A 25,790-nucleotide genomic window follows, 5' to 3' on the forward strand; every position below is an offset into this window, starting at 1 on the left:
GATGATAGTAGCACTAAAAATCATCATAGACCTGCACTACACTTATTTTAATTCTACCAAAGTACACTATTTAGATTGAGAAAAGTTTATATAATTATTTAGCCTTGTTGTGCAAACAAGCCTGCATAACTTAACAAATGTAGAATTTGAAAAATAGCAAACCTAAAAAGAAACACTAGGTACGAGATACATGAGTACTTATGATACGGTGATACTTTTGGTAAATAACCATTTGACTAACATGTGTGTCACACCTGCTCTTGTTCCCTCTCTGCTCCTCTCTCTCCCTCTTTGTGCTGACAATCATCAAATATACAGTTGAAACCAGATATTTACACACTCTTCAGATCAAAACACAAACACTTTTTAATTGTAACATCAAATTAGACTAAATGTTTATTTTTTTAGATTGAAAATATAAAAACACATTTGTTAACTTTAAGAGTAAGGAGAGAAATTATCTGTATTTCTTAATTGTAAATGGCACCAAATTGTATTCAAAATTGAGCCACAGTTATGGAGCTCCACGATTCTTTTTCTGGTGTTTTGGTTGACATCTCTTGATTTTCCCATGTCAAAGAAACAGGCTCTGTGTTTTGCCTTATATGCATCCACAGGTGTGCCACCAATTTACTCACATGGAGTCTACTAACCTATCAGAAGCTTCTTCAGCTCAGAATGGAATCGTCTGGAGTTTTCTTATTAATTAACAATAAACTTGGTGTATATGTACTTCAAAATTTGATGAAAGTGATAAAAAATAGATAGCTCTCTGTCTTTATTCTGACATTTAACTAATTCAAAAGATATTTAAATATTTATTTATCCAAAACAAAACAAGTTTACTCTAAATTTATGTTGTACAGTAAAGAAAATTTATTGTGTTTTCCATAAAGTGTATGTAAATATCTGGTTTCAACTGTGAATACACTGCTGTGTATTGAAATTCCTCTTGTTTTGCATAGAAATATACTGAACAAGTTTTTTCTTTGAAAGAACCCTCTAATGTCCATTGTTGTGTTCATCAGTGCATTACTGAAACCGATTTATTTAGCCGTGGAGGGTAACAACTGAAAATATGAAATAAACACACATGTAAGCTAAGACTCTCTAAAGAAACAGCGTTGTTGTTGTTCGGCTTTTCATTTCGCCATTTGTTGATTCACTCGAAGAGCAAGTAACGTAATATGGGTCAAGTGTTTGATATCAATCTTTCGTGATGCACCGTCATATTTACATTATTTGTACAGTACGAATGATTTGCTTTGGTACCTGGTCAAACTTCAGTTCTCATCTGTCTGCCTAGCTCCGTTTCTCCAACAGCTCACTCGTAGGCAGCAGCTGCCCTGCCCCGCTTAGTGCCTGAGCTCGGATCATACCAATATTAGGGGAGATTTACGCACAGTCGTAAATTCCCACAGTGTGCACTATGTGCTTCAAATATTGTGTGTAGTTTTTTGCTTTATACAGTTGTCAGCCAGGCATCTTACTATGAAAAAATTACACTCCAAAAGACCCCGGGCTTCTGAAAAAACAACCCGGGCTTAAGCTCAGTAAGCCACCCCCCCGCTCCGCCACTGGTTGAAACGTTCTCATTTTTAACAGTCCAAGTGGCACTACGGCGATCATAGATGCCATCATGCCCAACAAGCTTAATATCGTCTGGAAACACAGTCTGCGTCCCAACTGAAACTGAGCGAGGCAGCGATGAACCCGGCCACTCTGTGCTCCGACAAACGTGCGCGGCTGGAAGGACCCAAACGCAAAACTCACCACACAGGAATTAAACTCAAAAAGCTGCTTTATTGCAGAATGGCACGAAAAATATAACTAAACTAAACTGGGACATGGATAACTAATACACAGGGAAACACAGCCATGAGGGAGACTACAACACTGACGAGAAGAAACACAGGGCTTAAATACTAGAGATGGACCGATCCGATATTACGTATCGGTCCGATACTGACCTAAATTACTGGATCGGATATCGGAGAAAAATAAAAAATGTAATCCGATCCATTAAATATCACGAAAGCACCTCACAAAACTTGCAATACGCCGTAACTCACCTCAGAACGTTAGCACGTTGGAGCAGTATGCATCACGTGATAGAGCGGCTGTGGCATGCGGGACCTGTCGGTGCTCTGGATAGCATTTGGAGCTTCGCTAGCAACCCGGCATTTCATCTCCGACAAAGTTATCCCCGAGAGAAGTAAAGCAAGTGTGTAAGTCCATCTCTGAATGTTTGTAAAGCATTCCTGCGTTAAGCTTAACAAACGATATATGGAGCGACTGCCTCTTCTTGCTGCTACTTCAATCATGAAACTGCTTAACGATCAGCTGATCAGCTTTTCTGTCGTGAGTCCGTGTCTCTAGTTTGCTTTTGGCCCACTTTGCACCAGAAAGAGGAAACCAGCGGCTGAACAACAGAAGCACGTTTAAGCTTGATCAGCTGTTGTTAGAATGTATTTAATATTACTTTCTACTCCAGGATCTTTTTCTACGTAGCTGACGCTGGTAACTGTGCAGGGGCGGATCTAGCAAAGTTTAGCCAGGGGGGCCGATAGGGCATGAACAGGGAAAAGGGGGCACAAAGACATACTTTTCTTTCTTATTCTCATTTAAAATGTCAAGCTTTTAATAAATAATTATCTGACACCCAAAGTTTTAATTTGATGCAAAATGAATAGAAGTCCATTACTGTATATAGTAACTATTAAGTCTAATATATATACCCTAGTAAGCTATAGTACTTTTTCCTTTGGGAAGGTACCATCTGTGCAGTCTGCAATTTTGTTGAAGAAAGATGTTGAATCTATTTAATATTTCTTGAAAAATAATTGATTTCTGTGCATTTTTTTCACACTGCATCAAATTAAGGTTGATTACGTCGATTAAGCATCATGAGGTGGAGCGTGAGGGGTGGTTCCCTATTTTTTATTTATTTATTTTTGTTGTTGCTGGGAGTTGGAACCCTATTAGTTAGGTTGCTTAATATTTATGCTAAGTACTCTTTAAAATACCAGAATAGGGAGGATGGTGTAGGTTTAAGTTTATTAGATTGATCAGTATTGCTGAACTATGAAACATTTTTTTTGCATACAGGTATAACAGAATAGCTTTAGTGTAGTTGTTGTTTTAAACTTGAGTATGAACTTATACAAAATGCAGCAAGATATTTAAAAAACAGTTTTGTTGATTAAAAAACACTATATCGGATTCATATTGGTATCGGCAGATATCCAAATTTATGATATCGGTATCGGTATCGGACATAAAAAAGTGGTATCGTGCCATCTCTATTAAATACACTGAGGGATAACGAGGGAATGAGAAACAGAATGAGAGCACAGCTAGGAGTAATCAGGCTGGACGAGACAAGGGAAGCAAAACTAGAAACGCTGACATGAGACACGGACCTTCAAAGTAAAACAGGAAACACACTGACTAAACTCTAAACATGTAAACTTAACATCAACTGGGGAGACAGAACATAGGAACCTGAAACATGGGACAGAAAGGCACAGTAGACACAATGTGGACATAACAACGCCACAGGGAAAGAGTAAAACAAAACACAGAACCTCTTAGAAAATAAAATAGGAAACCTAATGAAATGCAGACATGACTACATGAACTTGACAACATAACAGACATGAAACACATGAAGGGCAAGGGAGACTTAACAGGGGTTGGAAGACACAAGGGGAATCTAATAACAAATGAACTAGAAAACCTAATGAGCTTAACCATATACTATAAACATCAAAATAAACTAAAACTCAAAACGCTGGGTCATAAGACCCAGGATCGTGACAAAAGCGAGCATATTTCCAAACCGAGAAAAGTAATCTGCTGACTCGGGATTAGCGAGCTCTTTTGAAAGTTCACAGAGAACCCCAGTGTCCGAATGTGTGACAGAACCAGCGACAGCTGTGGTCCACCTGCTCTCTGGAGCAAGCTACGAGAGCCCAGTCATCTAGGTAGGCTAAGATGCGGATGCCTCTCTCTCTGAGGGGCGCTAGCGCTGCCTCGGCACATTTCGTAAAGGTGCGAGGAGCGAGCGACAGCCCGAACGGCAGCACTAGGTATTCGTAGGCTACGCCCTCGAATGCAAACCTCAGAAACTGCCTGTGTTTCGGGTGTATAGCCACATGAAAATAAGCATCTGTTAGATCGATTGTTGCAAACCAATCTCCCGAGCCGACTGCATTCAAGAGCTGTCTGAGTGTTAGCATCTTGAACCTGTACGTTCGTACATACGTGTTCAAGACTCGCAGGTCGAGGATGGGACAAAGCCCTCCCCCTTTTTTCGGAACAACAAAATAACGGCTGTATTAACCTTTGTCTGTCTCCGAAGCAGGGACCACTCGTATTGCTCTTTTCTGCAATAGCGCCTTTATTTCCTCTCTGAGTATCATGGCCGCCTCGGTGTTGACAGTTGTGTTTACGGCTGTATCCCATTCAGGGTCTGCAGCCTTAAAGTACGCAGCCTCAACGGTCCTCAAGGGCCGCGTAGTCAAAGACCGCTAAGGCCGGAAGTGTGAGGCTTGTGAAATGGGACGGTCTAGCCTCCGTCGCGCTGCCCAGGTTGCCAGGCAACCATGATAGCTGGAAACATGTGGTTGACAGAAATGAAGGAGAACATGTTTTGTTCATTTGTTTGTTTGTTTCTACACGAGCTTTGTGTGATTTAATAAGTATCTGAGGCTGAGACCACAGGACTGTAAAACATGATTGTTGGGCTTCATATCTGTACTGAACAGTCATTTAAGATTAGCTAGTAAATAACAAATAGTTAATGTTGTTCATGAGACTAAAGTCAGTGTAAATATGAGATGGCCAATATTAAAGTTATTATATTAATCATTATTAGTTATTACAGTAGTGAGTTTGAACTCACAAATCAAATCACTTCTATTTAGGGCTGCTCGATTATGGCAAAAATGATAATCACGATTATTTTCACTGAAATTGAGATCTCGATTATTTGACGATATTTATTTAACCCTTTAAGACCTACTATAGAACCAAGTCCGCCAGAGCTTATATTATATTTTTACATGCTGTAGTGCCATTTGTGGGAGCATTTCAAGTTGCTATACAACTGTTATAGCCCATATTTTAATAATATGTATGCATTAAGTCCATAGTAACTACATTAATTGCAAAAAAGTGCAATAAACTACAAAAAAATTGAAAATCGTTTTTTGTATATTTTACATATATTTCTACTTGGAGAAATTTAAGAGGATTATCCCTCAAAGCTATAAATACAAAAAAGTTGCAAAAAATAGTTTACAATAACAGGAAACTTATTTTGAGTGTCTTCATAGTTTTATTATGGAGATACACCAATTTTTATATACTGCAGGAAAAACGAAAAAACAATCCTATGATGCAAATTTGCAAAGAAAACAGCAGGTGCATCAAAATAAACTATTTCCAGCAGTGCAATTCGAGTTCTAAGCATCCCAGAAACTATTCAGAAAAGTCAAACATGACCAGTATAGGCTTTTAAGGCCTACAAGTAAAAAAACTACAATTTCCGCGAAAATGACGTCACTTCCGGTTTCGGCCAGGAAATGGCGGACATGCGACAGTTCGCGCTGACCTCTGTTTCACTGTGGGAAGTATTAGGAACAGCTGATCGGATCGGCAAAGCGTGTTTCTGGAATATTATGTTTTTGTTCCTGCAAGCGCTTTTTATGCAATTTTTGCAAAGCTATATGTGGAAGGAAACCGTGACCGAGGACAAGATGATGGCATAAGATGTAAGTGCAACTCCTCCGGTTTCATATGCAAAACAAATTATTGCGCTAGCTTACACGGTTCAGGGCTCTTCAGGGATTTAAAAAATAGTTACACAAAACGGAGCGTGCTGCTCTGACCGGCTTTAAAGGGTTAACAATGACTTTAAAAAATAATATAAAATAGTGTGCAACACCACTGAAGTTTTTTTTTACCTCTCTTTTCAGCCAACGGCAGTCACTCTCCTCTCCAAATAACTTCTGCTTAGCTTTCCGAGCTTCCCTCGGGTCCTCTTAATCAGCGGTCTCCAACCTTTTTTGCGCCACGGACAGGTTTATGCCTGACAATATTTTCACGGACCGGCCTTTAAGGTGTCGCGGATAAATGAGGGAGGGGCTAATAATCGGCTCAGTCATTTTTAATGATCGTTGAAAGCCCAGATCGTAATCGTGATTAAAATTCGATTAATTGAGCAGCCCTACTTCTATTGTCACATCACATGTGCAGGTACACTGGTACAGCACATGTGAGTGAAATTCATGTGAGTGAACTCTGTGTCAAATACTGAGCTTCAGTAAAGATCCAAGTTGCAGCTATCCATATGTCCTATCACCTTAAATCTTCACTCAAAGACACTCAAGTATCTTTGACAGTGCATATATAGGTGTATCATATATAAGAGACAAATGTTGTTCCTTCGGTATGTTGGCATTACTAAATTTGGCTCAATACTTACATATATGTGTAAAAAGAAAATGTACGAGCTGTGATAACTGTGTCTGATAGAATGAAGAGTAGATTGATATATTAAATATTCCTTTATTGGGTGAGAAAATCATATCATGTCAAAACTGCCTTAAGTCATACAGAATAGATATCAGAGCCTTAAACAGGCTGACTTCTGCTAAATGGGTCAAACTGGGCAGAAAGTCTACAAACACATAACATCCTTATAGAATATGATGTAACACTATAGATCAACTTACCTCAGAATATATAAAGCATATAAACAATTACAGCAATATGATGCAACAAACACAGGAGTACTACTAATCCAAAATACTCAAAGCTTCATAGAACTGGAACAAACATTTATTTTTAGGTCCATTCTGCTGCTGATACATACTTCAGGTTTCTGGACATTAAACTTGTTGCTGCCTTTCATAGTGTGTAACTTGAAGGCCCTGTGTACTTTCTCCTGCACTGAAAACACTGGAATGATAAAATTGTTTGAACATTACCTAATAAGACTGATTCAGGACAGACAGTTAGTTATTTTAAACTTTTCTAGCAGTCCTTCACAAACAAGGAACAGTCTGTCTATTCTCTCCATCTGTCAGCTGCTGCTGGCTCTTCCTCCTCCTCTTCCTCACACACTGCTGAGTTTGTCCTGTTGGATCATCAGGGGTGCAAAGCCTCACAGATGATGTGCAGCAGTGGGTCCCTCAGTCTGTTCTCACTCTGGACACTTGCAGTTGTCACACATGGAAATCAAATGTGTGATAAGCTGCAGGATTCAAACACAAGTGTAACTTATAAACACATGTTCATACTTTTATTCCACAATCAGAGAGAAAGAAACAGAGAGCGAGTGCAGGACAGACAGACAGGTGACAGTCTCAGGTGTATACACTACTACAAAACAGGAGGATTTAGTGTTTGTGTTATTACGAGTGCTAAACAAGAAGAGTTCCCAGATGGTACAGTGGACACATGTGTGACTCCTGTGATTAAAGCATCTTTCTTTCAGCTTAACGAGTGAACCGTCAGCTCGTTCAAATACACGTTAAAGTCCGTTTGGCTCGACACCACCGGACAGAGGCAGCAATATAACATAGCTAACATTAACAGTGCAGTGAATCCTGCTTGTGCCGTGATATTCAGGACTGCAAACCGAGCAGCATCACTGACTTTCAGCTTAATTATCCACAAAATCATCACATTCTCTGTAAGATTAAGGTCGACTATTGTATTATTATATTTTAAAGGCTTTGAAAGCAAGTAAAAGCTGAACGTACAAACATCGCTAATGGCAAATAAGTTTGCCGACATGTGGCCAACAGTAATGTTTTAATGTTCCTCATTATTAAACATTTGCACATAAATAAGTGACATAATATTTAGTACTTACTTTTCACAGTTTACTGTTCGGCCGCTCCGCTTCTGCCGTCTGCGACAAAATTATCCACACCGACTGCCGCGCTATGAATTGTGGGATATGTTGGGCCATGAAGTCTACACTGCCACAGCCTTAAAATTCAGGGAAATGAAGGACGCATTTGAGGACCGCATTTTGAGCAAGCGCGCCACTGAGGGAAGTGAGCAGCCAGCCGGCTGACCTGCAGCACCGTCGGCGGGGCGTTGTCGCCCCCTCAGTGTGTCTGCAGGGGACTGCATCACCTGCCTGACCTGGCTCATTCTGCCTGCAGGCTGAGCATTTGTGATTGTTTGAGAATAAACAACACTCTTTATTGATTGTAACATGGAAACATGTACATTCATACATTTTGTTGGAGGCACCTTTTCTGGGGCACAACAATGAAAAACAGCGGGAACACGCGATATGGTCACCTGAACATTTAACACACCTGAACAGGGAGTTACCTGAGGCATTTTGTGTGCAGGGGTTTTGTGCTTGGGAGACAGTGTTAGGAAAGTGCAGTGCCTTCTGGGGCTGACAACCTGAACAGAACTTAAGCGGCACCTCTTGGGCAGCAACAGAGGGGTAAAAGCAAGGTCTCCCTGCTGCTGGACCCCTTCTCCACTCGAAACCACAGCTAGGAGGGCTGAGGCTTCTTCCTCCTGGGCGTCGGGTCCCGCCGGGGGCCCGAGGGTGGGTCTTTGCTCCAGGCCGACTGGTGTGGAGCTCGGGCCGGAGAATGTGCTCTCGTTGGCGGCACACCCACTTCAACAGTGGGCGCCGGTCTCTTGCGTCGGCAGAGGAGCCACCTTTCTTTGCAAGGACACTCAAAAGCCTGCCATCCATGGATTCTGTCAGTGTTTTGATCTGTTCACCATCAACATTGCGTGCAGCAGCAACCACAGCCTCCCAGACACTGTTCAGAGAGGTGTACTGTTTTCCCTCCTTGTAAATCTCACATTTGATGATGGACCACAGGTTCTCAATAGGGTTCAGATCAGGTGAACAAGGAGGCCATGTCATTAGTTTTTCTTCTTTTATAGCCTTTCTTACCAGGCACGCTGTGGAGTACTTGGACGCGTGTGATGGAGCATTGTCCTGCATGAAAATCATGTTTTTCTTGAAGGATGCAGACTTCTTCCTGTACCACTGCTTGAAGAAGGTGTCTTCCAGAAACTGGCAGTAGGACTGGGAGTTGAGCTTGACTCCATCCTCAACCCGAAAAGGCCCCACAAGCTCATCTTTGATGATACCAGGCAGACAGGCCAGGCATCGTGCTGGTCGCTGTCGTGCAAAGAGAAACCGCATCCCTGAGGACAGGGGCTAACAGAAGATTTCTGCTTTGCTCGCTTCAGTTTGGAGTCCATTCCAAAACGCAAAGCGAAACGATCGACCTGGAATAAAATGAACAGATTGATAAGATACTGTTTCTGATTCTTCCAATGCTCAGTAAAGCAGGACATGCCCAACTGCAGCATGCTGGGAGGACTCTGGGGAAAACATAAAAGGCCGATGAGCAGACCAAAGAGATTACAGCCTGGCTGTGCATGTGTGCGGGTGTGGGTAGGCTCATGTGAGGCAGATGAGATGCAGGAGAGATGGAGAAACAGAGCACCGTCCCCTTGCTACTCTGTCGGCCGCAACGCGGACCTCCCGAGAGTGTCACATTTTCGCTTCAAAAAGCAAGAAAGTTGTCTTCTCCCTGCTCTGTTCTGATATCTGCTGAGACAGGAGAAATGGTGGGAAGAGAGCGGCGTGGGGCGGAGGAGGAGAAGAGAAATGACTTTAGTTATTCTCAGCTGGTTTTATCTGAAACACTTCAGGGTAATGAGGTCCTATAGTGTGAGCATGTGTGCACTTGTGTGTGTGTGCTGAAATACAAAAAAACTCCTACTGGTTTTCTTAATTTAAGAGTGAATAAGGTTGTTTTTTCCCCCGGTTTAAGGCATAAAAGTTTTGGCATTCATGCTGAGGGTTTAGCTATGAGATAACAGCTACTAAACCTGAAGATACATTTTTATTTTTTAATGTGAGTTCACACAGTGGTGCTTTTGGGTAGTGTGTCAGGATATGCCACTGTCCCAATTTCTGATTCTGCTACTCCAAATAAAATCACAGATTTTTTTAATTTTATTTCCAAGCTTCAAATTTGGAAGTGGTTAGTCTGAGGCCATGGATCGCAGCTGGAAGAGGGTGGAGCGTCCACTCAGGGTTGGGAATGAACTGCAGGCCCATGTTGAGGAAAATAATTACCTCATGGACTTGTTCATTAGCAAAGGGAGTGTGGAGAGGGATTTACAGATGGACTGGTGGAGCATCTGCAATGGCCCAAGTGCTGTACTGATCTGTTGGGGTGAACAGAGAGCTCTCTGTGAAAGCGATGTTGATTTACCCATGATTGATGCTGGTTTGTATTCTCAGTGATTGCCACAAGGTCATTCAGGAGGGGCTCAGAGTATTGGTGCACTTTCAAGCCTTACTGGTCCTTTGGTCTTAGAACTACTGATGTTTGCTATTAGAGACATTATGGAGAGAAGCCATTGCAGTCAAATAATCCTGAATAGAAATCTATAGAACAATATTTAAATGGTAAAGTTGGATCTTGTCCCACCGTCAATAGCCAAGCAGTAGCAGCAATGGGAGCCATATTAGCCTCTGTGCCAGTACCTTTATTTACTCTTTAACGACTTACTTTATTCACACTATAAAGCTTGACTGATGTTATCATCTATCGTCCACCTGGGCCTTACACAGAGTTTCTGTCTGATTTCTCAGACTTTATATCTAATTTAGTTCTGAGCTCAGATAAAATAATTATTGTGGGTGATTTTAACATCCATGTAGATGCTAAAAATGACAGCCTCAACATGGCATTTAATCTGTTATTAGACTCAATTGGTTTCTCTCAAAATGTAAAAGAACCCACCCACCACTTTAATCACACTCTAGATCTTGTTTTAACATATGGCATAGAAACTGAACATTTAAAAGTGTTTCCTGAAAACCCTTTCCTGTCTGATCATTTCCTGATAACATTTACATTTACAATAATTGATTACACAGCGGTGGATAGTAGACTTTATTAAAGTAGATGTCTTTCTGAAAGCGCTGTAACTAAGTTTAAGAATATAATCCACCCACTGTTATCATCTTCAATGCCCTGTACCAACATAGAGCAGAGCAGCTATCTGAACGCTACCCCAACAGAAGTCGATTATCTTGTTAATAATTTCACCTCCTCACTACGTACGACTCTGGATACTGTAGCTCCTGTGAAAACTAAGGTCTCTAATCAGAAGTACCTGACTCCGTGGCATAATTCTCAAACACGTACCCTAAAGCAGATGACTCGTAATCTGGAGAGGAAATGGCGTGTCACAAATTTAGAGGATCATCATTTAGCCTGGAGAAATAGTTTGCTGCTTTATAAGAAAGCCCTCCGCAAAGCCAGAACATCTTACTATTCATCACTGATTGAAGAAAATAAGAACAACCCCAGGTTTCTCTTCAGCACTGTAGCCAGGCTGACAAAAAGTCAGAGCTCTTTTGAGCCAACCATCCCTTTAACGTTAACTAGTAATGACTTCATGAACTTCTTCACAAATAAAATTTTTATCATTAGAGAAAAAATTACCAGTAATCATCCCACAGATGTAATATTATCTACAGCTACTCTTAGTACCATTGATGTTAAGTTAGACTCTTTTTCTCTAATTGATCTTTCTGAGTTAACTTCAATAATTACTTCCTCCAAGCCATCAACGTGTCTTTTAGACCCTATTCCTACAAAACTGCTCAAAGAAGTCCTGCCATTAATTAATTCTTCGATCTTAAATATGATCAACCTATCTCTAATGATCGGCTATGTACCACAGGCCTTCAAGCTGGCTGTAGTTAAACCTTTACTCAAAAAGCCATCTCTAGACCCAGCAGTCTTAGCTAATTATAGGCCAATCTCCAACCTTCCTTTCATATCAAAAATCCTTGAAAGAGTAGTTGTCAAACAGCTAACAGATCATCTGCAGAGGAATGGTTTATTTGAAGAGTTTCAATCAGGTTTCAGAGCTCATCACAGCACAGAAACAGCTTTAGTGAAGGTTACAAATGATCTTCTTATGGCCTCTGACAGTGGACTCATCTCTGTGCTTGTCCTGCTAGACCTTAGTGCAGCATTCGATACTGTCGACCATAATATCCTATTAGAGCGATTAGAACATGCTGTAGGTATTACAGGTACTGCACTGCAGTGGTTTGTATCATATCTATCTAATAGACTCCAATTTGTTCATGTAAATGGAGAGTCCTCTTCACACACTGAGGTTAATTATGGAGTTCCACAGGGTTCAGTGCTAGGACCAATTCTGTTTACATTATACATGCTTCCCTTAGGCAGTATCATTAGAAGACATAGCATACATTTTCACTGCTATGCTGATGACACCCAGCTCTATCTGTCCATGAAGCCAGATAACACACACCAATTAGTTAAACTGCAGGAATGTCTTAAAGACATAAAGACCTGGATGGCCGCTAACTTTCTGCTTCTTAATTCAGATAAAACTGAGGTTATTGTACTCGGCCCTGAAAAGCCTAGAAATATGGTATCTAACCAGATTCTTACTCTGGATGGCATTACCTTGGCCTCCAGTAATGCTGTGAGGAACCTTGGAGTCATTTTTGACCAGGACATGTCCTTCAATGCACATATTAAACAAATATGTAAGACTGCGTTCTTCCATTTGCGCAACATCTCTAAAATTAGAAATATCCTGTCTCAGAGTGACACTGAAAAACAAGTTCATGCATTTATTACTTCCAGGCTGGACTACTGTAATTCATTATTATCAGGATGTCCAAAAAACTCACTGAAAAGCCTTCGGCTAATCCAAAATGCTGCAGCAAGAATACTGACAGGGACCAGAAAGAGAGAGCATATTTCTCCTGTTTTGGCTTCCCTTCATTGGCTTCCTGTTAAATCCAGAATTGAATTCAAAATCCTGCTCCTCACATACAAGGTCTTAAATAATCAGGCCCCATCTTATCTTAATGACCTTGTAGTACCATATCACCCTATTAGAGCACTTCGCTCTCGATCTGCAGGCCTACTTGTTGTTCCTAGAGTATTTAAAAGTAGAATGGGAGGGAGAGCCTTCAGTTTTCAGGCCCCTCTTCTGTGGAACCAGCTTCCAGTTTGGATTCAGGAGACAGACACTATCTCTACTTTCAAGATTAGGCTTAAAACTTTCCTTTTTGCTAAAGCATATAGTTAGGGCTGGACCAGGTGACCCTGAATCCTCCCTTAGTTATGCTGCAATAGACGTAGGCTGCCGGGGGATTCCCATTATGCATTGAGTTTTTCCTTTCCAGTCACCTTTCTCGCTCACTATGTATTAACAGACCTCTCTGTATTGAATCATATCTGTTATTAACCTCTGTCTCTCTTCCACAGCATGTCTTTTATCCTGTCTTCCTTCTCTCACCCCAACCGGTCGCAGCAGATGGCCGCCCCTCCCTGAGCCTGGTTCTGCCGGAGGTTTCTTCCTGTTAAAAGGGAGTTTGTCCTTCCCACTGTTGCCAAAGTGCTTGCTCATAGGGGGTCATATGATTGTTGGGTTTTTCTCTGTATCTATGAAGCGCATAACTATTTTTAAATCACGGTAGCTCTGCAACCACGTAAGCTAGCGCAATAATTTTTTTTGCATATGAAACCTGAGGAGTTGTACTTACATCTTATGCCATCAGCTTGTCCTCGGTCACAGTTTCCTTCCACATATAGCTTTGCAAAAACTGCATAAAAAGCACTTGTAGCAACAAAAACATAATATTCCAGAAACCTTTGCCGATTCGATCAGCTGTTCATAACACTTTCTATGTCCATCAGCACTGCCCGAAACCGGAAGTGATATCATTTTGCGGAAATGTAGTTTTTTACTATCAGGGCCTTATGAGCCTATACTGGTGTTTTTAAAAGTTATGTTTGACTTTATGACTTTCTGTGTCGTTTCTAGGATGCTTAGGACTCATATTGCACTGCTGGAAATAGTTTATTTTGATGCATATGCTGGTTTTTTTTTTGCAAATTTGCATTATAATATTTATTTTTGCTTTTCCTGGAGTATATAAAAATTGGTGTATTTCAAAAATAAAACTATGAAGACACTCAAAATAAATTTCCTGTGGTGGGAAACTATTTTGTGCAACTTTTTTGTATTTACAGTTTTGAGGGATAAGCCTATTAAATTTCTCTAACTAGAAATATATGTTAAAAAAAACAAAAACGATTTTCAATTTTTTTGTAGTTTATTGCACTTTTTGGAATTTATGTAATTACTATGCCACTTAATGCATGCATATTATTAAAATTTGGGCTATAACGGTTGTATTGATGTATAGCAACTTGAAATGCTCCCAAAAATGGCACTACAGCATGTAAAAATATAATATAAGCTCTGGCGGACTTGGTTCTATGGTAGGTCTTAAAGGGTTAACATGCCTTCAGTTAGTTGTCATATTAATAATTAATTCCTTTTAGCCATATGTACACTGTAGATGTTCATTTCTAGCTTAAGGTTCCGTTCACATTAATTTCTTTGTAGTAAAACCCTCCTCCCACCACCCAAGCAGCCCCAGTGATCATTGCTTATCACTGGCAAAGGTAAAGCTAGGTGTAGGCTGGATAGCATTATGATATCCCTTGAGCACATTAAGAACTTGCTTACTTTACAGTAAGTTTGTAAAGTAAGCAAGTTCTTACTTACTTTCTTACAAGTTCTTACAGCGCAACAGCGCAACAGTTTCAGTCAGTTTTCTCTATCCTGTCTCCAGCTTGTCAAAAATGCTGGTGCTTGTTATCTCAAAACCAGTTGAGATTGGAAGATGTTGTAGACAAGGTTGCCCCCTATCCCCCCTTTTATTTGTAATTGCAATTGAACCACTTGCTATTGCTGTAAGAGAACACTGTGTGATCACGGGTATAGAGATCGGAGGGCTCGACCATCGAATAGCTCTTTATGCTGACGATGTGATCCTCTTTCTTAAAAATCTGGGAAAATCTATTCCAGCCATTTTAGACCTAATTGGAAAATTTGGACATATTTCTGGTTATAAAATCAATAAATCAAAATCTTCTATAATGCTTTTGAACTCAGAAGAAAGTATGAATCCACCTAAATACACCTGCCATTTTAGAAATGTGAATCAGTTTACTTATCTAGGTATTCAGATTGTCCCGAAATTGGAAGAGGTGGTGAACCATAATTATAGTCCAATTATGACTGACATATCCAAATCAGTGGAGAGATAGTCGAGTCTCCAAATTTCACTGATTGGTAGAATAAATATGCTAAAGATGAACGTGCTCCCTAAGCTTCTGTATCTGTTTCAGAATATCCCCTTGCCACCCCCTCAGACTTTTTCCTTAAAATAAGAAAACTGTTTAATCAGTTTTTATGGAATAACAAGCTTATCACTTTTGTACTTGCCCTTTGATGCAGGAGGGCTGCAATGTCCTAACATGGTTTGGTATTACTGGGCAGCCCAGTTAAGAACTATAATGTTCTATTATGTTGCAGAAAAGCCCCCCGCATTGAGAACTATTGAGTCTCTCTCTCTTAGGCTTCCACTTCCTACATATGTATATTCTGATAAATATAATAAACTCAAAGACATTACGCTTAATCCTATAGTTAAAAACATGATTTATATCTTACATGTCACTCAAAGATATTTAAACGTAAAATCTCCCCTCTCCGTTTTTAGCCCGATTTGGGGCAACAATTATTTTGCCCCGGGTAGGGCGGACGGTGGTTTTAAAATGTGGGCAGACTCGGGGCTGGGACTGGTGAAGGATGCTTTCGGGGGTGATGGAAGACTTTTACGTTTTGAACAACTAATCTCTAAATTTAATATTCCCCGAAAGCACTTTTTCAAATACCTACAGTTTAGGGGTTTTATCAGGTCTTATCATAATGATTTTACACATATTCCCCCGCTGTCCACATTAGAGAAAATCCTAACCAAAAACCCCAGTGGTAGAGGGATGATATCTGAATTATATAACTTGATGATGACATCCTCTCCTGATTCATCTGCTGCTAAGCTTGAAGCTTGGAGGTATGACTTACAGGAGGACTTGACAGTGGAACAATGGAGTAGAGCATGTAAGCTAGCCCAAACACAGACAGGGAACACACGTCTAAAATTGCTACAGTTTAATTGGTTGATGAGTGTACATAACACCAGAAAAACTTAACAAATTTAATATGCAGATTCCTGATATCTGTAATAGATGTGAAGAAGATAAGGGCACATTGCTCCACTGTTTATGGTCATGTCCAAAAATAAAGGAGTTTTGGGAAGAGGTTGGAGCAATGATAAAGGAGATTTTGTCAATTAAACTTGTGATGGATCCCAAACTTTTCCTACTGGGATTATATCCTGTAGGGTGTAACATAGATCATTTTGAAAAAATCTTCATAAACATGGGAATACTACAAGCAAAGAGAGTGATAGCTCTAACGTGGGGGAGTCTTGGCAAACCAAGTATTTCACATTGGTTCAAAGAATTGTCTTTATGTTTACCATTAGAGAAAATTACATATACTCTAAAAGATAAACAAGAAATTTTCCAGAAAATTTGGGGGTGCTACATCCAGTATATTGGGAATAAAGATCTATCTGGTTTACTGTGTGAGACAGGGACAGCCTATCTATTCCCTGTACAGGACCACAACCATATGCTGCAATCTGAAAATTATTCTTTAAAATCTGTCAGAGGTCTCATGGACTCAAGTGCTTTCATTGAATGTACCTTGTGTTTCGTTTATTGTGTAAATTTGTTTGTGTATGTACTTTATATATGTATATATGTAAAACTTTAATAAACATAATGTTGGAAAAAAAAAATGCTGGTGCTAGACTCCCCACAGAAAAAGAGATCTAAATAAACCTGTTTTAGCTTCCATCCATCAGTTGCCAATAAGGTTTAGAATAGATTTCAAGATCATCCTGTTTGTCTACAAACAGGATGATCTTGAAACCTTCATGGTTTGCCTCTTGATCGAGTGCTTCAGACTGTCCCCCACTCTAGATTTAAACTCAGAGCAGAGCAGGTGTTCTGTGTTTGCCCCTGATTGTGGAGCAGCAGTCCACTCACAGTCAAATCTGCTCCCGCCATTGAGTCGTTTAAAACCATAATATCTCCATTGCCTTTTGCAGCCAACTCTGTACCTACTAACATGTATTTCACTTATTTCTTATTTATTCCATTTTTTAATTAGTTTTAATCTATTGTAACTGTTTTACAGCACTTTGGTTGCTATATAAATAAATTTGAGTTGAGCTGACTTACATTTCCACACAGTCCCAGTCATTGTTACCACAGTTCTACTGTGCAATCAAACCAACAAAAGAATGCAGATTTTTACCGTTTCAGCAGTGACATAGCACTGAAAAGGCCATCTCAAAACAGATCTGTTTATGAAGGTGATGGAGCCTGGTGGGAATTCATTGTTTTGCCTCTGTAGTTAGGATTTCTTCTCACCATCAATCCCTCGTTGATATTTCCCAAGACTGGACGAAAGCTGGAAGTTAAGTTCCAGATTTGGCTAATCTGACCTTTTTGTTCAAACCCAACTTGCAGAGTTTTGCATAAAATGTCTGAATCCATTTATTTTTTAAAATGTGAACTGGCCTCAGAGATGCTACTGTTAGCTGTATCTTCTAATTCTTCCTTAACCATGCCAACAAGCTGTGTTGTTGTTTACAGTGGCTCTCACGCAGTGAGCACTTTACAGCACCCCAGCTACATTCTCGCATTCACTCCATTCACTGTGTTCAGTGAGCATATTCTTTTTAGCTCATTCAAGCACAACACTGCAGCACATGACGGTGGTTTACAAGAATACCCAACTACATTACTTACCATCCAGAATGATCCGTTACTGAGATAAAATGTCAGTGAAAGATATTTCACAGGTGAAAAATCTAACCCACCAGAGACAAATTCTTGTGATTGTTATCATGCTGAATTAATGGTTTGTGTGGGTTTTGTGTTTTTATCCCAGATTTAATTAAAATCCATGCAATAGTTATTGAGATAATTTAACTAAAAACCTAAAATATCTGCTTTATCCTCTAAAAAAAAAAAAAAAAGACAATCCATACATTTCTAGTGATGTTTCAATATCATTTTCTGAATTTGAAGGACATGGGAAGCCAGGAAATAATAAATAAACTAATTAAACAATTTTGTCACTAACACAGATGGTTTATTTGGACTGATAATTATTAACTTATAATTATGTGTGGGAGTTCAGGCTTTGCAGTAGTGACATTTTTTTCCTTTCAAATAGACTGTGGCACCTCTCCCGCTGGGCTGCTTAAAGAGCCAGAAAGACTAAAACTATTTTTTCAAAAGCTCATGTGCCAACTGAGCCACCAGGACACCTTAGTCACAACGTATTTTTAGCCGGGACCTACAGTCGCCTCAGACACAGTAACACTCACCTGTCTGCTTAGGATCAATATTTCAGCGGTAAACTGGGCATCTACAAACTAGATTGGCTGCCAAGCAGCAGACCAGCTGTCAGCAGCACTCAGCGTGACAATGTGTCTCAGTAAAAGGCTTTAAATCGTGCAAAAGGGCTCACATTACCTCTGTTTAATCACTGTGCATGCGCCGTATGTACTGTGTTGGATTAGCTTACCGGCTTTAATGAAGGAACACTCTACATATCCCACTGTTTTCCCTGAACATTATTTAAATTATGCCAAACCAGATCTGTTATCAGTTTTAACTCTGCATTTAACTTATTGTGCATTTCTTGACTCTTGACACTTGCATATTTAACAGTTTTGTGTGACCTTCCAAGGGACAATAGGTGTTCATAAATGAGCTGTTTTATGACAATTGAGAATCTTTACATCTCACAAATCTTACATATTTTTATACTGACGGTCATTAAAATGCATTGACCATGTTTTTCTTCTTTTTTCCCCACTTAGATTCACATTTAATGCAAATAATAAAATTGCAGCATTCAAAAGCATGCATTCAGTTTTTTATTATCAATTATCTGAACAGTCATCTGATTATTTTCTAGAAAACTATTACATTGATCTTGTCTCAGCACCCTGTTTGGATTCAGTTTTGTATTTAGAGGCTCCCACAGTGCTCAGGTTATTATCTGCAGCGAGAAGTAGCATAGGTAAGCACATTTAAAAAAATAAAAAAATAAAAGTTAAATACTGCCTGCGTCAAATATGTGCTTTGTGGATCCTTAAAAGTATTTTTATTTATTTTTTCTATTTATCCTTTACTTGTTGAAGGGCAGCAGTTTAAAAAATAAGATCCATATTTCTGCCGGTGTGTGAGCAATGAGTAGGCAGCTCATTGCTGAGCCTCAAAAAGAAATTCTGAGTATCTACGGTCTTTTTCAGTCAAGATAATAATGTCATTGGTTTTTTTGAATGTGTAGTTTGGCCCTGATACCTCTCCTTACTACTACTCTAGCTTAAATTCAAATTCAAATTTTATTTGTCACGTACACAGTCATACACAGTACGATATGTAGTGAAATGCTTGGACAACTGCTCGTGACCTAAAGAAAACAAAAAAAGGAAAAGGCTATGAATAAGATAGGAAATAAATATGAAAAATTAAAAAGGGTAAATTTAACTAGGAAGGAATAGAATATAAATTAAGGTTAAAAATGAAATAACTGTACAACACAAATTAGAATGAAGGGTAAATTTAACTGGGAAGAATAAGATAAAGATAAATATATAAATTAAAGTTGAAAATAAAATAACTGTACAACAAAATACACAATACACAATATAGAACTATATAAGAATGTATGAAGAAATCTAAATATAAATAAATATATACACAATAACAGCAGCTGTACAAGTATTAACCGGAAATGAAGAATATAGTGACCAGTGTTGTGCAAAACCAAAGTCCAGAAAGTCCAGTGTGTGTGTAAGAACCATATGTGTGGGTCAGTACTGTGTGGTGGTGTGATTGAGAGACCGTATCGCCTGCGGGAAGAAGCTCCTCCTCAGTCTCTCTGTGTTGGTCTTCAGGGAGCGGAATCGCTTTCCTGACCTCAACAGAGAGAACAGTCTGTTGTTGGGATGGCTGAGGTCCTTCACGATCTTCCTGGCCTTGGTCCAGCACCGCCTGCTGTAGATTGAGTGCAGGTCAGGGAGCTCGGAGCGGATGGTGCGCTCAGGTGACCGCACAACCCTCTGTAGAGCTCGTCTGTCCTGCATGGTGCTGTTCCCGAACCAGGTTAAGATGTTTCCCGCCAGGATGCTCTCTATGGTGCACGAGTAAAAGTTCCTGAGCACCTTGGAGGGCAGTTGGAAGTCTCTCAAGCGTCTGAGGTGGTAGAGACGCTGTCGGGCCTTTTTCACCACGGTGTTGATGTGACAGGACCATGACAGGTCCTGCGTGATGTGAACTCCGAGGTATTTGAAGCTGTCCACTCTCTCCACTGGGCACTCGTTGATGACGGGGGTCTGGTAGTTCCTCTCCTGCTTAGTGCTGAAGTCCACTATCAGCTCCTTTGTCTTACTGACGTTTAGAAGGAGGTTGTTCCTCTGGCACCAGTTCTCCAGATTCCTAATCTCCTTCAGGTAGGCCGTCTCGTTGTCTTAAAGCTATAAGTAGATTAAAAAAATGTGTCTAAAAATGCAATGCAATGTGTTTTATGTCACTAATCACACACATACTGTAATATTTCCACTCCTGAGGTCCAGTTTAAGACCTTTCGCCCAGCGCGTAATCTGAGAGTTAGTTATTCCAAACAGGTGTGAAACAGGTGGGTGTTTCACTGATCCCAGCAACAGTATGATTTTCTTTTCTTGTCTAATGATTGGCACAGCAGAGCAATGAGACCAGTAAAGTGAACCGCTTTGACGGAGTTTATTTATTCTTTATTTATTCTTACCAACACTTCACATTCCTTCTGCTTGGCATCATAATATAGGGGCTAATAAAACAGTACTGAAACATACATTTTATTTCTTATATAATTATGCTGTAGGTAGTTTTCTGACTCCACATACAGAGAAGCGTGCAATGTTGAGGGTTTCACTGGACCATGTAAAGTTAATATACATGTTATTTTTTACTAATGCTTATATACTTCTTTTCTGCTAAAAATAGAAGTAGTTAAAGGCACATTTGGAATTCTAAAAGTAGTGTGTGTGAGTTATTTGTCTAAAAGCTTTAAAAATACTGTGAAAGTCAACTCGTGTCAAGGAGAACAAGGTCAGGACAGTAGCAAGTAAGAGATTCAAAATTCTCTCTCAGTGGAGTTTGTTCAGCTGGTGTGTTTGTTTCCAGCCCGTTGCTTTCCTGTACTTGTGTCAGGGTGGTTGTGGATGGATTTCCGTGACAAATTGCCCAAGGTCAGCTTGGGTCAACTTAGTAGGGATTATTTTAGGATCTGGATCTGAATCCTGGAGTTTCTGAAAGGCTACTTAAAGTCAGAGATGGGCATTTTGCATTCTTTTTACAAACACTTGCTATAATATTTAAATAACAAAACCTGTGAGACATCGTCGAGGAGGTATAGGAAACTAATCCAGATCTAGCTAGATATTCTTTTTTCTTCGGCGTCTGTTGGGAATTTTCAACCTTACTTTAGTTATGTAGTGAGCACCTCTTTTTGTTTGCAAAGTGCAAAAAGGTTTAGACATGCTGACCACATCTTTTACCTGCCACATTCACAAATATCACCTACGGCTATAAGTAATTATGTCCATGCTTCCAGGCTGGGAAATAACCATGGCCAGAGGCATTGTGTTTTACGGATCTTTTGTCAATACATCTGTATGTAGGTATTTGCGCGTCATTAATGTGATGCCAAGATACAGTCAACGAATAGTCAACTTAAAAATCTTTACTGACATACATTAAAAACAGTCAGTGGAAACCAAAATCAGTTGCCCTGTGAGGGCTGGATTTAAAATATGAGCCACAGACTAGGGCTGGGCCATATTATACCGTTCACGGTAATACCGGTATAATGTTAGGCAACGATAGGAAAATGAAATATCGCGATAGAATGGGAGTAAAACGCGCATGCGCAGTGCCTTTGTTTTCATACGCACATGGCCGATTGTTGAGTGAAACAGATGAACCAGAATTGGTTTGTAAAAATGGTGCAACTTCAGTGATGTGGAACTGGTTTGGTGTTTGTCCGTCAGATACACGACAAAGCACATTTTTTTGCAGAACATGCAAGCGGCCGTCGTTATTGTCGTATTTGTCGGACTAAGATGCTCTTAAATCTGGGAGTAATCTGGGTCCTAAACTCTGTATTCTTCAGGTCAAACAACACTGCAGCATCACTTAGAGTTAAAAACTGTCTAAATTCTTTCATCTTTAATAAAACGATCAGCATTGCTGCTTTACCAGGTGTAACTATAAAGTTTAACTTCCAGGCATCCATGAAAACAAAAGTTATTACATTTAACGGAGTTAGAAGTTAGCAGGAAGCTAGCGGAAGTTAGTTTCGCTAGTTACCTAAGCATGATATAGCATGTTCTGACGGAGAGATTTCTGAAAAAAATTCAAACGTACAGCTCTGCTATCACTTCCAACATAAATGAAGACAGGAAACTAAACAGCATTGACGTTTGTAGGGTTACTGAAGTTGGGCTAGCTGGTATATAATGATGTGCTACGTGATCGCTAACGACACAGCTATGTTAGCATAACATAAACAGTGAAGCTGGAGGACGAACACTAACACTTTTCCACTTATAAAAGTTAACGTGAAGGTTCTTCATGGTTAGAGACAAATGCAATCGCATGGCAGGATACTGTAAACGGACCAAACTTCAGTCAGGAGAACAACTGAGATAATCCATCCACAATACGAGGTTAGTCATTAATATACTGCAACAACATGGGAATAGAGCAGCTGCCAGAGAATTCAACATTAATGAATCAATGGTACAGAAGTGGAGGAAGCAAGAAGAATGAGTTTAATAAAGTTTGATTTATCTGACTGCTTTGTTTCGCTTAATGTGCCTTATAATCCCGTGCACCTTATGGTCCGAAAAATGCGTACTGCACACTGCAGTTTAATGTTGCAAAGCACCTCTTTTTAACTTCAGTGGATATTATACATGGTTATGCTCAGGATATGTCAGCCCATTTCTACTGGAAATGCCTTTTGGTTAAACTTTCAGCAAGGAATTTGCATTTGCACTGTTACATTTTTATAAAGCTTTAATGTACATAAAAACCAGCTTCTTGTTTAAGTGAAAATAAATGGAAGGTTGTCTTTTTGCGCTAGTAATGTTGTGGAGTTGTATTTTGTCTCGCATCAATTATATCGCAAATTTTCAAATATATATCGTGATAAATATTTTTGGCCATATCGCCCTGCTCTACCACAGACTATAGACTAAGCTATAGATACAGTGATTCAGTGCATTACATCAATACAATAAAATAATAAATCCATCATTTGCGAATCATAATGTCTTTCACGCATTGTTCAAAGGCCCAACCCTAGAATTAATACGTCTCAATCCATAAACCTCATATTGACAGATATCTGGCACGTTTTATGTCCTGGTGTTGAATGCTGATGTAGATTATGTAACCATGTCCCGCTTGCTGTCAGTTAATCATTTATGTTGTCAACTTTTCACAGCTTATTAGCTTATTATTAACAATACTGCATATTGTGATGACAGTTTTATCTGGATGGCACACAAAAGCTTATCTTTAAAGATAAACAGGCTTTATGCAGGGAGCGTAGGTTTAGTTAGGGTTTTTTTTTTGTTCTTTATTGTTGATGCCAATTGCTTGTTGCTTCTTTTTCTTTTCATTTGCCTGTCATTTAATTTCAGTGCATGTTACTTTCTATTACCCTGCAGGCAGACAGCTTCACAAATATCCTTTTATTCACCGCGGTCTGGTAAGGTTAAATTGGCATTTATTTGGCTTAGAGACATCATCAGTGAATGTAGACCAAATTTACTTTGTTAGCATCTGGCTCAGCCTTTAATGAGTCAGGGCTGCAAACCAAACACAGCACTCAGATTAAGTTAAAGCAAACAAACAAAAAAACTAAATTAAAAAAAAAAAAAAACTTGCACTGCTTCTTATTGTCATCATCTAAAGCAAGCCCCACTGTTTACTGATTGGTCTGACATCCAGCTGCCTCTACAGAAGTATTAATGGTTTTGCTTCAAGTTGTGTTACTCCTGCCGTTGATCAAATAACACAAAAGTAGTAATTAGTAGCATTCATAATGTCTTGTCTTGCATTCATAATGTCTTATTGTCCAGAAAAAACATGCAGAAATTAAATGTTTTTACAGTAAGTATTCGGGAGAGGACCAAAGAGATCTATCCATTTTATCCCACTTTTCCAGTTCAAATGTCTTAGGCCAGAGGGGCGGTGCACCCTGGACTCGTCACCGGGTCACAGGGCTAAAACAGAGTGACACAGACAACAATTCAGACCTATGGTCAGTTTAAAATCACCATGACTTTAGAAGAAAACCAGAGTACCCAGCGAGACAAAGGGAGAACAGAACAGAAACCCCACAGAAACAACTCAGCCCAGACCTTCTTGCTGTGAAGCAACAGTCCTCCGCACCACTGTCTGCTCCACTGCTGTGCAGCGTACCAACAGATGCAGATGTGCAGCTGGATATCTGTAGTTATTAAGCCAGCAGAGCATTGTCGATTTCCTGTTGTTGAATAGATATATTTTCTTTATTCATTTTGGTTGGTGTTAAGTTAGTCTTAAATTGAATTCTGAGTGGCTTTAAAAAAAGTCTTTAAAAATCTTACATCTAACTCTTCATAAGACATACAATCCCTGTTAATAAACTGTAATAACATGACAGCATGCTCTTAAAGAGAAACACCCTTTTCTTTGTAAGAATTTAACAAAAGTTAACAAAGAATCTGGTCTGGAAAGCCCGAAATCCTCTTATAAATCCCTGATGTTGATCTTCAGGCTGGATAAGCAGTGCTGCATGGCATCTTGGCTTCTTGGCAAGTTCTCAGAGTTGTACAGAGACCAGTAAGACCGTCCATCTGCTTTTGTGCAGCTTGGATTCTGATTGAAAATCCAGTCAAGGTGCTCAGCCAACAGAACATGAAGGATAGGAGTAGCAAAGTCTACCTTTGAATGCTGTGTCTCTCTCCTATAATGTCTCTGGGAAAAGTACTGTACCTACATAGGCGATCGTGGCTCAAGAGTTGGGAGTTCACCTTGTAATCGGAAGGTTGCCGGTTCGAGCCCCGGCTTGGACAGTCTCGGTCGTTGTGTCCTTGGGCAAGACACTTCACCCGTTGCCTACTGGTGGTGGTCAGAGGGCCCAGTGGCGCCAGTGTCCGGCAGCCTCGCCTCTGTCAGTGCGCCCCAGGGTGGCTGTGGCTACATTGTAGCTTGCCATCACCAGTGTGTGAATGTGTGTGTGAATGGGTGGATGACAGGTTGTGTAAAGCGCTTTGGGGTCCTTAGGGACTAGAAAAGCGCTATACAAATACAGACCATTTACCATTTACCATCACTTCATGCTTCTTAGTGCATGAAGAGATCTTTGATGTGATGGCTGATGGAGGTCAGCGGTGGTCAAGAAGGCGTAAATGAAGCGAAAGTGGGCCTGACTCTCATTTTCTCAGAGACCAGTGCATATGCAAGATGGTTCATTGACACAGACACACACACGCACGCACGCACACACACACAGACACACACACACACACACACGCGTTTTGAGAGGTTCAACCTGTGACATAAACAGAAGAGCGCCAGCTAAAATCCTTCTGTTCATTCTCTTTCTATATTTATTTGGCTCTTTGCTCTCACATGGACATTTTATGAGATCAAGAAACACACACACATACG

The 25,790-nt window shown here is 39.9% G+C and overlaps 1 protein-coding gene across 1 annotated transcript in view; it reads left to right on the forward strand.

Moving 5' to 3' along the window:
* Positions 1-25,790, forward strand: part of fam184ab (family with sequence similarity 184 member Ab) — a 216,477-nt gene that overhangs the window by 44,730 nt on the left and 145,957 nt on the right. The window lies entirely within an intron of this gene.

The sequence above is a fragment of the Diplotaxodon limnothrissa genome, linkage group LG15, assembly GCF_057381915.1.
Source record: "Diplotaxodon limnothrissa isolate DT_005_m linkage group LG15, D_limnothrissa_male_GT1.1, whole genome shotgun sequence".
NCBI lineage: Eukaryota > Metazoa > Chordata > Actinopteri > Cichliformes > Cichlidae > Diplotaxodon > Diplotaxodon limnothrissa.